The sequence below is a fragment of the Cydia splendana genome, chromosome 24 (assembly GCF_910591565.1).
Source record: "Cydia splendana chromosome 24, ilCydSple1.2, whole genome shotgun sequence".
In the NCBI taxonomy this organism is placed as follows: Eukaryota; Metazoa; Arthropoda; class Insecta; order Lepidoptera; family Tortricidae; genus Cydia; species Cydia splendana.
Genome location: NC_085983.1, coordinates 232,959 through 246,165, shown reverse-complemented (window position 1 = coordinate 246,165; position 13,207 = coordinate 232,959). Strand labels below are relative to the sequence as shown.

At 42.2% G+C, this 13,207-nt stretch overlaps 1 non-coding gene across 1 annotated transcript; it reads left to right on the top strand.

The window, feature by feature from the left end:
- Window positions 1-3,774: 3,774 nt before the first annotated feature.
- Trnas-gga (transfer RNA serine (anticodon GGA)) lies at window positions 3,775-3,847 on the top strand. Its single transcript has one exon. It is a non-coding gene; the product is annotated as a tRNA-Ser (tRNA).
- The last annotated feature ends 9,360 nt before the right edge of the window (window positions 3,848-13,207 follow it).

Genomic DNA, 13,207 nt, shown 5'->3' with positions numbered 1-13,207 from the left:
TGATGATACAGATATTTGTTCCTGAGTCATGGTTGTTTTCTATGTATTTAAGTATTTATATATGTCGAATAAGGATGGTCTCAAAGGCGGTGGGCGCGTGGGGTAGTACGATAATGTATTACTTCACAGCTAAACCAGTATGCTACCATGCTACCAGTGCATGAAATAAACCTTAGGACTCGTTAACCATACTAGTGCCTACTATACTTCAGTACTAAATGTTTAAAAGAACTAATTGCTATGTTTAACTCAAGGGAGCGATATGAAAGTAAAAAGAAACCGTTTAAATCTTTATTCAAGTCAAACTAGGCCGGCTCCAGCCCTACGCCTCTAACATGAGAAGATTTAGCCCTATATGGGACCGGCAACAAACTCAGAGGGACAAATCTTTTCAAAACAAGTTAAAACAACACATAACACATCATTTCTTTATTTCACAAAAGTAAGCTTCTAATGAAACATAAGAAATCAAAATAACACTTGAAATAAAACACTTAGCTAAATGGTTAAAGAACGCGGGATTTTATAAGCTATCAGAATAATCCTTTAGGTATAAGCCTTCAGGAACGTAGCGAGTTAGGCACGAGGTTGGCTAACGAATACGTCCGATCTCTAGCGCGGTCCGATCAAGAAGAACTACCAGCGGCGGAGCCTCTCTGCTCCCGCCTCAAAGTCAAGTTGGCAAACCTGCTCGACCAGTTTACCAACATACCGACACAAATGCCAACTCGTGCCTACGCTCACTCGAGAGAAACCTCTCGACGTTCCAAAGCCTTCTACCTGTCATCTCAGTTCAACAACACGCCAATAGATGCCGTTACTCTCTACGCAACTTTATTTCAACAATGCGCCAATAGACGGAGTTACTCTCTACACACCTTTATTTATTTTGTTACAACCAAATAATACGTAGCTCAACATTGCTAATCGATTTTATACAAGCGTCTAAAATAATGAACTATAACGCTGCAATACGTCTTTCTGGTGTCAGGGTCCGACATATATTATATACAGGGTGAAATTTAAATCACTGGCCATATTCATTCCAGGCACTAGGTTACACTTAAGGAATCTATTTAGCGAAAAAAAAGAGTACATTTTTTTTAATTTTCATTTTTCAATTTTTAAATACTTTCCACGAGTCGTGGTCACCCTATTACCACAAATGTAAACAAACCTAATAGTAGGTTTTAACAACAACATCAGCAAAACCCTTATCTGACCTTCACTAAACCTTATAATCGTTGCAATAGGGTCCACCTAGTTAGTGTTGGCGATGGTAGGCAGGTTTATCAATTTCGAGGGTAGTCTAAACCATTCCGCGCTAGCGGTAAACATAACGGTTAGCATAAATGATTAGTCACTCGTCACTCGCCAACCTTAAAATAATAATCGCGCGCGTACTAAGGTTTAAAAAAATGTTTTCGAACCGGGAATATTAGGAAATGGTACGGTGTTATTTATTAAGTGGTGAGTGTTTACGTGGTGCACAAAGACTATACGAAATGGAATCAGTTCCACGCCTTCGCAGACAAGGATTGAATCCAAGAGTACCATCTCGTGGGACTTTCGTTAATTGCGTCGACTTTTAATCAAATGTAAGTACATAAGATGATTCAATTTTTTAAATACGCCTGAATGCAAAGATTCCTGACCTAGTTTTTACTCATTGTTTTTAAGCCACGGACGTTTTGTTAATAATCATTAGTCAGAAATAATATTTTAGATTAAAAATGGGTTGCCTTTGCATTTTGACGGCTCTAAGCCCGTTAAAGTATGAAGGAAAAATTAGCAACTTATGTAGGTAAGCGTCTTATCTCGCTGCAATAGGGTTCATAATTGGTGACGCTATTGCAAACAGCGGGAGGGGCGGGGTGTCAATGACCTTAACTGATAAGAGAGAAGCGGGTGTAGTGGGTAGTTGTCGGTTCACCATAACGTACGAGGTTTTTAGGACAACTTGATGATGAGTTATTTCGAAAAAAATGTACTGAGCGGTATTAAAAGAAAAAACACGTGTTTAATATTTTTTCGAGTTCTTTCGGGTGTTTCAATTTGGCCAGTGAATTAAATTTCACCCTGTATATCGTTGTCTGAGTACCCACAACACAAGCCTTCTTGAGCTTACCGTGGGGCTTAGTCAATTTGTGTAAAAAATGTCCTATAATATTTATTTATTTATTATTTATTTTATCATTGACGACACCGATAGGTGATACTTGTGCCTGGTACGTTGCAGGTGGCGGCGGAGCGCGGCGGCGTCCCCCCCGCGCCCTCCCCCTCGTCGTGCGCCGCGGAGAGCGCCTGCGTCTCACCCCGCGTGCTCGCGGCGCTACGGGCGAGAGTGAGAGAGCTGCGCGCCTCCCCGCCCGCTGCCAGGGCGCTAGCGTTGCAGGCTAGCGACAGGAAGGCGTGCAGTCTACAGGTGAGCCACTAGTGTGTCATGTATCCCCCTCCCCCACGTCGTGCGCCGCGGAGAGCGCCTGCGTCTCACCCCGCGTGCTCGCGGCGCTACGGGCGAGAGTGAGAGAGCTGCGCGCCTCCCCGCCCGCTGCCAGGGCGCTAGCGTTGCAGGCTAGCGACAGGAAGGCGTGCAGTCTACAGGTGAGCCACTAGTGTGTCATGTATCCCCCTCCCCCACGTCGTGCGCCGCGGAGAGCGCCTGCGTCTCACCCCGCGTGCTCGCGGCGCTACGGGCGAGAGTGAGAGAGCTGCGCGCCTCCCCGCCCGCTGCCAGGGCGCTAGCGTTGCAGGCTAGCGACAGGAAGGCGTGCAGTCTACAGGTGAGCCACTAGTGTGTCATGTATCCCCCTCCCCCACGTCGTGCGCCGCGGAGAGCGCCTGCGTCTCACCCCGCGTGCTCGCGGCGCTACGGGCGAGAGTGAGAGAGCTGCGCGCCTCCCCGCCCGCTGCCAGGGCGCTAGCGTTGCAGGCTAGCGACAGGAAGGCGTGCAGTCTACAGGTGAGCCACTAGTGTGTCATGTATCCCCCTCCCCCACGTCGTGCGCCGCGGAGAGCGCCTGCGTCTCACCCCGCGTGCTCGCGGCGCTACGGGCGAGAGTGAGAGAGCTGCGCGCCTCCCCGCCCGCTGCCAGGGCGCTAGCGTTGCAGGCTAGCGACAGGAAGGCGTGCAGTCTACAGGTGAGCCACTAGTGTGTCATGTATCCCCCTCCCCCACGTCGTGCGCCGCGGAGAGCGCCTGCGTCTCACCCCGCGTGCTCGCGGCGCTACGGGCGAGAGTGAGAGAGCTGCGCGCCTCCCCGCCCGCTGCCAGGGCGCTAGCGTTGCAGGCTAGCGACAGGAAGGCGTGCAGTCTACAGGTGAGCCACTAGTGTGTCATGTATCCCCCTCCCCCACGTCGTGCGCCGCGGAGAGCGCCTGCGTCTCACCCCGCGTGCTCGCGGCGCTACGGGCGAGAGTGAGAGAGCTGCGCGCCTCCCCGCCCGCTGCCAGGGCGCTAGCGTTGCAGGCTAGCGACAGGAAGGCGTGCAGTCTACAGGTGAGCCACTAGTGTGTCATGTATCCCCCTCCCCCACGTCGTGCGCCGCGGAGAGCGCCTGCGTCTCACCCCGCGTGCTCGCGGCGCTACGGGCGAGAGTGAGAGAGCTGCGCGCCTCCCCGCCCGCTGCCAGGGCGCTAGCGTTGCAGGCTAGCGACAGGAAGGCGTGCAGTCTACAGGTGAGTGTATCATGTTGCTTGCCCTTAGAGTTGGTCAAAGACGCCTAGTCTTAGTAAGATGGCATATGGTCGAGAAATTGGGATGGGTTCCGCCGTGGCGGGGTGGCCCAGGGGTTCAAGGCGTTAGCCCGGATTGCTAAAGACGCCGGTTCGAATCCGGCCTTCACCACTGGAGGGCTTCGTCACTTCTTCTTTAATATACGACATCTATTTCAGTTTATGAAAAACTATGAACTAAAAGGAATACAATATGTATATAAGTATAAATGTATGATTGTAGATCGCGCTGCGCGCCGTGCGGGAGGTCTCCCTGCCGGACTCGTGCGCAGAGCTGCTGCTGGCCGAACCCGACACCGAGCCGGACACCAGCGACCGGTGCGTTATATATACTTTGTCAAAAGACTGTCTCACAGTCTCAAACATAGACAGAGAGAATCATACTATCTTTGTCTTACACTAGTACTAGCAACCAAAAGAAAAGGATGAGTGTAGTTTTTTTTTGTTCTTATTTACTGACAAATAGGTTTGAACAACTATACTTTTTCTACTCCAGCATTGTACTATATCAATTAAGTGACAGGTGTATTATAAGGGTCTATAATATTCTATTATACAACTGTACATAATTAGACCTAAAAACACCTACGTGATCTTGTTACTAAACTCGCATCGCTCATTTCATAAAACCACTTATGTTTTAAAGTTTGAATGTTTGCAATGTTGTGGATTATTAAAGGGTGTGTAATGATCCGTATAACAACTTTTGATATATTTTCAAAAGATATAACAACTTTTGATATAATTTCATGGTGTATAATCACTTAAGCGGTATAATGAACTTTTGATATAACAATAAAATAACTATTTTCATGGGGTATAATGCTTAATCGATATAAAAGCTATTCGATATAACGTTTACTGGAGGATATAATGAATATTTGTTATAAGTATTCATGGTATAATGTATTCAAATGTATAAAAATAAGTTGAGGTTATAATAAAAAAAGTCGGTTCTGGCGTTCTGGCGCTTCGCCGGCCACTACCGCGGCACGCTCGCTTCGCTCGCTCGGCTCTACCTAACACTCCTCCTCGCTTCGCTCGTCGTCGTACCTAACTGAGACCTGCCTTAAGTTCGAATACGTAGGTTGTTATAATAGTAGTAAATATTACAAATTATACCAGTACTACATTATGCCAACTGAGCGTTATATCGAACATTATTATATCACATATACGTTATACGGTGTTAATGTTAGATTAGAAGTCGTTATATTACAAGTTCATTATACTTGACGATAGTTAGACTCTCTAAGAATATACCATGTATTGTTATAGCAAAAGTGCATTATGTCCCTCAATCGTTATATCGACTAAAAATATATCAAAAGTTGTTATATGGACCGTTACGCACCCATTATAAAATTATGTTACGCTTTTAGTACAATAATAGTGACTGTTAATAGTTGCTGTTTTCTGAAGTATTTCTCCCACCGCACCCACATTCGATAACTTCTGTTTTGCCTTTTGGTTGACTGGTAGAGAATGCCTTAAGGCATTAAGTCCGCAATGAGTAGTTAGTTTAAATAAATAAATAATTGGTTTGTGTGCAGACCGGGCGGGTGGGAGTCCCCCGACGCGGAGCGCGAGCCGTGGCCCGACCCCGACTGCTGCAGGTGAGCCTCGGTAGCCTAGTCGTAGGTCCTAGTCGGGGAAAGAGTTGATTGTAATGGTTGTACAGCTATAGCCGGGGACTAGGCCCGGAAATTCCTATATAATTTGGGAGAAACAGACTAGTTCGGTCGTCGAACTAAACCATTGTTTATATATTATCCTCTAGCCGCCCATACGTCAAACCTTGCCAAGCAAAATGAAATTTTATTTGTTCAACACAAAGTTCAAATTAGAATGGAACGGGAGACCTTTTTATAGGTCTCTGGGCGGCTAGAGGATATATCATGTAGCTATTGCGTCGAATAGGTAGATAGGTACATCAATGAATATAGAATAAGTCGCGTAGACGCTAGAGCTAAACACAAAAATCCATTTTTTTGTATTAAAGTAAAGGCAAAATAGAAAAAATTTGGGCGTTTAAAAAAAATCCTATACTTAAAAAACAAATAAGTAGAGTGTATCGTTTTCGTCAGGGCGACCGGTTCGCTGCGCTGCGCGTCGGCCGGCAGCCTGCGCGGCGCCGGCGCCTCCGCCTCGCACGCAGGTACCCGCCTACACCCTACACCCTACACCTACACCCGCCTACACCCTACACCCTACACCCGCCTCACTCACCTCACTACAGCTGCCTACAATACATTCTATATCACATTAACCACTAAAATGGCGGCTCCCACTGCATACAGGTGTCACTCGTGCAATAAAAGATCGTACATTCCATTGTTGGCAGCTGTCGTGAATCAACCTGTACCGTCGACCACACTGTTCACTGTCCACCTGTCTGTCTGTAGACCTTATTACTAAAGGCATAAAGTCCATCGATGGGCAGTTAACAGTGTTGCTGTTTGTACATCCTGTCCTGCAAGTTGATATACATAGATATTCACTTTTTATTCGGTCCTCAAATTATAAAAATATTTACAAAAATTTGCTTAATTTCATGATATTTTGTGTATATTTATTTTGAAATATTGAAAATTTGTCTTTACTAGTTTTCATATGGGCAGCTAATGGTTAAAATATATGAAATGATCATAAAAAGTAATATATGTATGATATTTACAGAACGCGCGGGCACGTGTCGACGAGAGCCGTCGCGGCTGGACGCGCAACACAGGTACCATACACACACACACACACACACACACACACACACACACACACACACACACACACACACACACACAAACCTATGCGGTCTATGGGGTCTTTCAATATTTAAGGGTGGTTTCAAACTATCTATAACTAGCCATCTTTTCGAGCGATGGCGCCATACCTTTGGCCTAGTCTCGAGTAGATGGCGATAGTTTTTGATATTTAACAAATTTAATACATTTAGTGAAAGAATAAGGGGTAAACTCAAATGGCGTTTTAAAAATGTTAAACATTTGTGTCGAAAGATGACAGTAAGGGCCAGTTGCACCATCCACATTGGACAGACTGATCAACGTCAGCCGGCGCGCCCAGGCGCTTTACTATGAAACTTTCCATACATAAAAATTTAGCGAACTCTTTAACGATACGAACAGTTTGGTGCAACCGACCCTAAATGTACTGACTACATTATTTACTTTGACAATCCGCCTCTATTTCAAATTATCTTTGGCACTTTGTCTTTTTTTTTTTAAGGAAAACACGGAATCTTTATAGGACCACTTTGTTTCCGTCCATCTGTCTGTCTGTCAAGTCAAATCGAGGTGTCCAGTTGAAATTAAAACCTCAGATCTACAGTCCCTTGAAGCTGTGAAAAAAATTAAACTTCTAAGTTAACCTAAAGAAAATATACGGCGCAAGAACGTATATTACAACGTTGAAGGCTTGTGTACGTTGTATATACGTACACAAGCCTTCTTGAGCTTACCGTGGGGCTTACTCAATTTGTGTATAAATGTCCTTTAATATTTATTTTTATATTATATTTCGACACTCTCAAGGGAATCAAATTTATAGGGTACTTCCCGTTGACCTAGAACTACGAAATTTGACAAGTAATATTGTCTTACACTACAAAATTGATTGATTGAATTAATTAAAGGGAAAATTCTAAAAACTGTAAATTTGTAAAAAATTAAAATAAATTAAATTTGGACACGGCGCGGATTCCTCTCTCTGCAGCCCTGACCACCGGTAGCTTGGGCCTTGCCCCGCTGCTGGCGGCACTCTAGGTTAGGGTTTTTATAATGTGTTTATATGTATTTTTTATTGTATTGTAAGTGTTTTTATATTTTACTTTTAAATTCATATTATAAAAACCCTAGCCTAAGAAGGATGATGAATAAAGAGAATTAAATTTTAAGTAACCCTCGGTGGCCGAGGGCGAGTCCGACTCGCACTTGTCCGGGTTTCAATCTGAGCTCGCAATATTCGTTTAAAAGTTAATTTTGACATTATTGTAATGAACTTAGACGGTGGGAGGGAGCGGACGGGCTGTCGGCCGCGGTGCCCGACGTAGCGATGGCGCCCAACGGCAACACGCACCTACTCACGGCGAGGGACCTGGCTCGCCTGCCGCACAAAGGTAACATAACTATACAGGGTGGAAAGGCACTGTGACTAGTCGTATGCCTATTGCCTAGTATTAACCACATTTTTCATTGAAACACAGAAAATAAAAGGAAATACCTTGTAAAACTAAAGACCTCTTCAGTCGCATATTTCATTCATGATTCCATCGAATATTCGGACAGTTGAAACTTGAAGCAATTCCATGGTAATCCATAATAGGTATCACGTGTCTTTCTTTTTTTTCTTTATTTTAACTTAGAAATAAACAAAGTAAACCCTCAGGAAATAATCAACAACAAATTAGTATTGACGTTGACAATAAAACTGATGATGACAGCTCGACGTTCCGTTACGCTGATGCTCTAGTGCAATTTCGAAACATAAAATCTAAAAATTCATAAGATAAATAAAAATATTAAAATAATTAATTCTCTAAATTCCGGATATTCTTAAATAATATATTAGATACTAATAAACATAAAAAAAAACTTCAATACAGGAACGTTTTTCAGAAGTAAACTAAAAATATCTCAAAGTAAAATAATGCTTACAAATTCGTACGTGATGAGTTTTCGAACGTTCCCTTTTATCATAATTTAGTCTACTCCAACTGACTACTCGACTATTGCCTATGAATGTGTGCGTGGATGTCATTAAAAATAGCTCCGTCTTTCTCTAAACTGCGTGAGTAAAAAGGACATGATTTATATTCTGAAGTAAGCAATAGTGAACTTTGATATTTAAGACATATGGTTTAGTAAACAACCTGGAACTTATGATCTTTCTTCTTGAATCAAACCTTGTTACACGCCACGAGGTTAATGACATCTTCCTCAGTTCTGGTATCCTGGTACTTTTGGTAAACGTTTCTCAATAAGACACCTGTTGTCGGTTACCCGCCCGAGGCAAACGACCTCTTCTGCAATTCTGCCATCCTGGTACTTTTGGAATAATGTTTATGCCATTATTTCGCCGTTATGTCGCCAGTATGTCGCCAATATGTCGCTGTTATGTCGCTATTATGTCGCCAATATGTCGCCGTTATGTCGCTAATATGTCGCCGTTATGTCGCCAATATGTCGCCGTTATGTCGCTATTATGTCGCCAATATGTCGCCGTTATGTCGCTAATATGTCGCCAATATGTCGCCGTTATGTCGCTAATATGTCGCCGTTATGTCGCTGTTATGTCGCTATTATGTCGCCGTTATGTCGCTATTATGTCGCCGTTATGTCGCCAATATGTCGCCGTTATGTCGCCAATATGTCGCCGTTATGTCGCCAATATGTCGCCGTTATGTCGCCATTATGTCGCCGTTATGTCGCTATTATGTCGCCGTTATGTCGCTATTATGTCGCCGTTATGTCGCCGTTATGTCGCTATTATGTCGCCGTTATGTCGCCAATATGTCGCTATTATGTCGCCGTTCTGTCGCCATTAAGTCTTTCTAGGTAATGTCGCTATTATGTCGCCAATATGTCGCCGTTATGTCGCCAATATGTCGCCGTTATGTCGCTATTATGTCGCCAATATGTCGCCGTTATGTCGCCAATATGTCACCGTAATGTCGCCGTTATGTCGCTATTATGTCGCCAATATGTCGCCGTTATGTCGCCGTTATGTCGCTATTATGTCGCCAATATGTCGCCGTTATGTCGCCATTAAGTCGCCGTTATGTCGCCAATATGTCGCCGTTATGTCGCCGTTATGTCGCCATAGTAAAAAGGTATAAAAGGCCGGTGCGGAGCGTTGGGGAAGCATTCATTCTTCGACCGGGCTAGCAGTGACTCTGGTTTTCGGGTGTAACGTAGTGCGGGGAAGTGAAGTTTCTCCGCGACTTTTTCTGTGTTTGTTTTTACTTGGAATTATCCTAGTGAATTTAAACTTAGAATTTGTGTCTGTGCTTGGTTTTGCGGGGATTTTAATCGTCGTAACGCTAAGTTTAGACTGTTGTGGAGATTCTTTACTGCCATGTGTGGGTTTTTAGTTATTGTGAAGTTTTCTCTACGCTGTGTGTTCTAAGTGCCGTCATGTTATGCAGGGACAATGTCAATGCATGGCCGGGGCTTGGAATTGTGTCTGTGTTTGGTTTTACGGGAAGAAATTCTCGTAACGTTAAATATAGATAACGGTGTTTAAGGGAATTTCACTTATTTGTTTAGTTAATTTAATTGTGTAATAACTTAGTTATATTAGTGCTTTCTATGGGGTATTTTTGATATTTTAAAAGCCAGATCATTGTTTGGACTGACAGTTTGTCCAGCTAACCATTCACTCCGCCTATCGGTGCCAAAGGATTGGATGGTTAGGAGTCTATTGCTCCAAGTTTGAGAGGACTTGGCGTCTCTTTTATATCAACATAAGAGACGAATTATCTCACTAGTCTCAAGACCCAGCTGTTTAGATGGATGTGGGGACGTCACGTGCGCGTCATCCGGAGTAATCTGGGCCTACTGAAGTCGACAGTAATTGAGACTAGGTCTCCTATTAAATATATTTATATATTTCGGTGCTCCGGTTCATACTAGTGCTGGTTGCGGGGACAGACTTCTGTCGTGACTGATATTACACTTAGTCTTTGTTGTGGCAGAGTTTCCCTCGTGATTAGTGCGTGTGTGTGCTAGGGTACTGATCCACTTATATACACGGAATAGGGCGACTTATTCTTATCCACCATGCCCGCGGGCGATAAGGAGGGAGTCAAATACACTGGCCTGTAGGTTGCCTTATCGGTCTCGCCTGCCGAACTTTACAGCCTCTCGTAGGGACTACACTTGCGTATATTACAAAGCATTAGGTCGATGGTAAGAACGAACTATGCTTTGAATATACTAGATTAGGGACAAAGGGTAGGATTAGGGTAGAATCACACACTTGTTTGATGTCTATTAACGTTCTTTTTTAGTTAGGGTCTATAAATTGATATGGTTGATATATATTTCTCTTTAAGGGTTTAAAAATATGGTTTCTTTATCCTAAAATATGCGTGTTTAAAAGGTAAAGGTTCAACTGCCTAAATCTTCCTAATTTCTAATTTATATGGGGAAAGAATTAATGCTTCTATAAAATTTTATTTCTACTTTTCATTTCTGGTTGTCTGGTGTGGGAACGAGGTACTGAGTAATAAAATCAGGTATTTACAACATAATCTCTTAATTATCAATCTGGATTTAGGAACGCAGACTATTCTGGGATTGAAGAACGGTTTGCTTTAGGGAACCTTTGTCAGGCAAGAGCAGTACAAAGCATTTATTGAGTGAATACTCAATTTCGACCTCTACTAAACATAATAGTTAACAAATAAACTCGGTGCTTCGTTTATACATCTAGAGAACTAGGAATTCTGTCTAGATTATCGGCTTTGGGGAATGGGACTATGGGATTAGCATCCCTAGCTTTTGAATATAAAAAAAGATAAGTAATTATGATGATTGATGGATACTTTGACACTTCTTTTCATCATCATCTAGGTGCGCTTAGGTTACGAAGTGTTGGTCATAGCACGTCTGGCTAAACTGGTAGGGTAGGTGTTCCGATTAATATTTGCAAATCGGACTAAGAGCTTCCAGACCTGCATCGGGCGTACGGAGCAGCACGTGTGATTAAATCACACATCGTTTAGAAGATGATAGTTAATTATAATTAACCTTGAAATGCTAGGGTGTAAAAGAGCTTATCTCAGGAGTGCTGCTTCTATGTTATCCCGGAAGCTTAATAGGTGTGGCAGGATTTTACTAACAACATTTTTATATATTTATATCATCATATATGCTGTAATACTTAAATACATTATAGTAAATTTTACACCATCATTTACATTGCACTAATAAATTCTAATAATTTTCTATTTTTGTAATTCATTTTTCTTTAAATTATTTCTTACTTGCATAAATACTTATTTTATTACCATAAATATCTGTTCTCAAAATCTAGGTAATAATAAATAAAGTCAGAGTCCAAAATTTAGCTGATACTCATTAAAGAATTTGAGGTTGCCGCGGTTCACTTCAAGGGGTCCTAATCACTAGCTAGACGATCACATGGCCATATTTTAAGGGTAAATCGAAAGGGGGTGTTTATATTATGTATATTAAGGTAGGTTAGGTAGATAAGTAAGGGGGGAGTTACAGCACGACGATCCTTCCCGGAAGTATTAGGTCGTTTAAGTGATACAGAGACTATTGGTAATTGTAAGAATCGTTAATTGAGTAAAAAATAAAAATTGCAAAATACTACTTTTTAACTGTGGTGATAACCCTATAGCATGTGCACATGACGGCTAGATTAAGGATCTCCGTCGGGAAAGCTCGGGACTTTACACTTTTTTCCGATCGTTGACAGTATCGCAATGATGTATGAATGACGCATAAATGTCAAATAAATCAAATGCATGCAAAAATATTACAAACAATTTTATTACTTTCTTAGATAATTACTTTTTTCCAATATTTAATACTATCTTCTTTTCACATACGGTGTTCAAATGTACCTCCGTGTATTACAACGCCGCCGCAGCCCGTACCCGAGTATGTCGATGCACATGCGATATAGTGTATGCTCTTCGTCATTTATCCTCCGCAGAAAGCACCAATTAGCCTTTGTCTCATGTCGTCCGCAGTTTCACATTCCGTTTGGTTTGGTACACCATATCTTTTACACAGCCCCACAAATTTAAATAGCCACGAGCATCTAACATTTTTATTTGAAGAATATGACATTCAATAAGTATAGTTCAATGAAAATTTAATTTCAAACATCAGACGTCTTGTCTATTTCCTACCACGCAAGAAGGTTTGTTAGTTTGGTATTGAAGAAGTATTTATTCTTGATTTATTCTTAGTATTTCATTTTTGCAAGTTCATTTGGTGCAACTAACACAACCTACATGTAATTTTTTATTATTTTAAATAGTTTCCAATTATTCGAAAATAATTTTGTGAAACGTGTTAAGAAACTAAAACCTTTTTATCAGTCAAGGAAACCAGAGATATTTATAAGACGATTGCGTACTTTTGAGTGGTTGTCAATGTCACCATTTGAACTGTCGTTGTAAACAATGTTGTGGTTAGTATTATTAATATTAAGGAATAACATAACTATTTCATTCAAGTATTGAACAAGTGGAACCACTAAGAAAGCGAAAATCCTGCAATGATTCTTACCGTGCAGTGTAAGCAGACCTAAAAATGGTTAGATGGCAACAAATTAGCATAATTTCCTGTCGAATACTGATTGTTTACAAGTAAGTTCATTGACCCTGTCACCTGTTAGGGTTAGAACAAAGTAGTTTTTTGCGTGGATGTTTAAAAGGTCATAATTTAGAAACGGTTGCCCATATTAACATAGTTTCTAT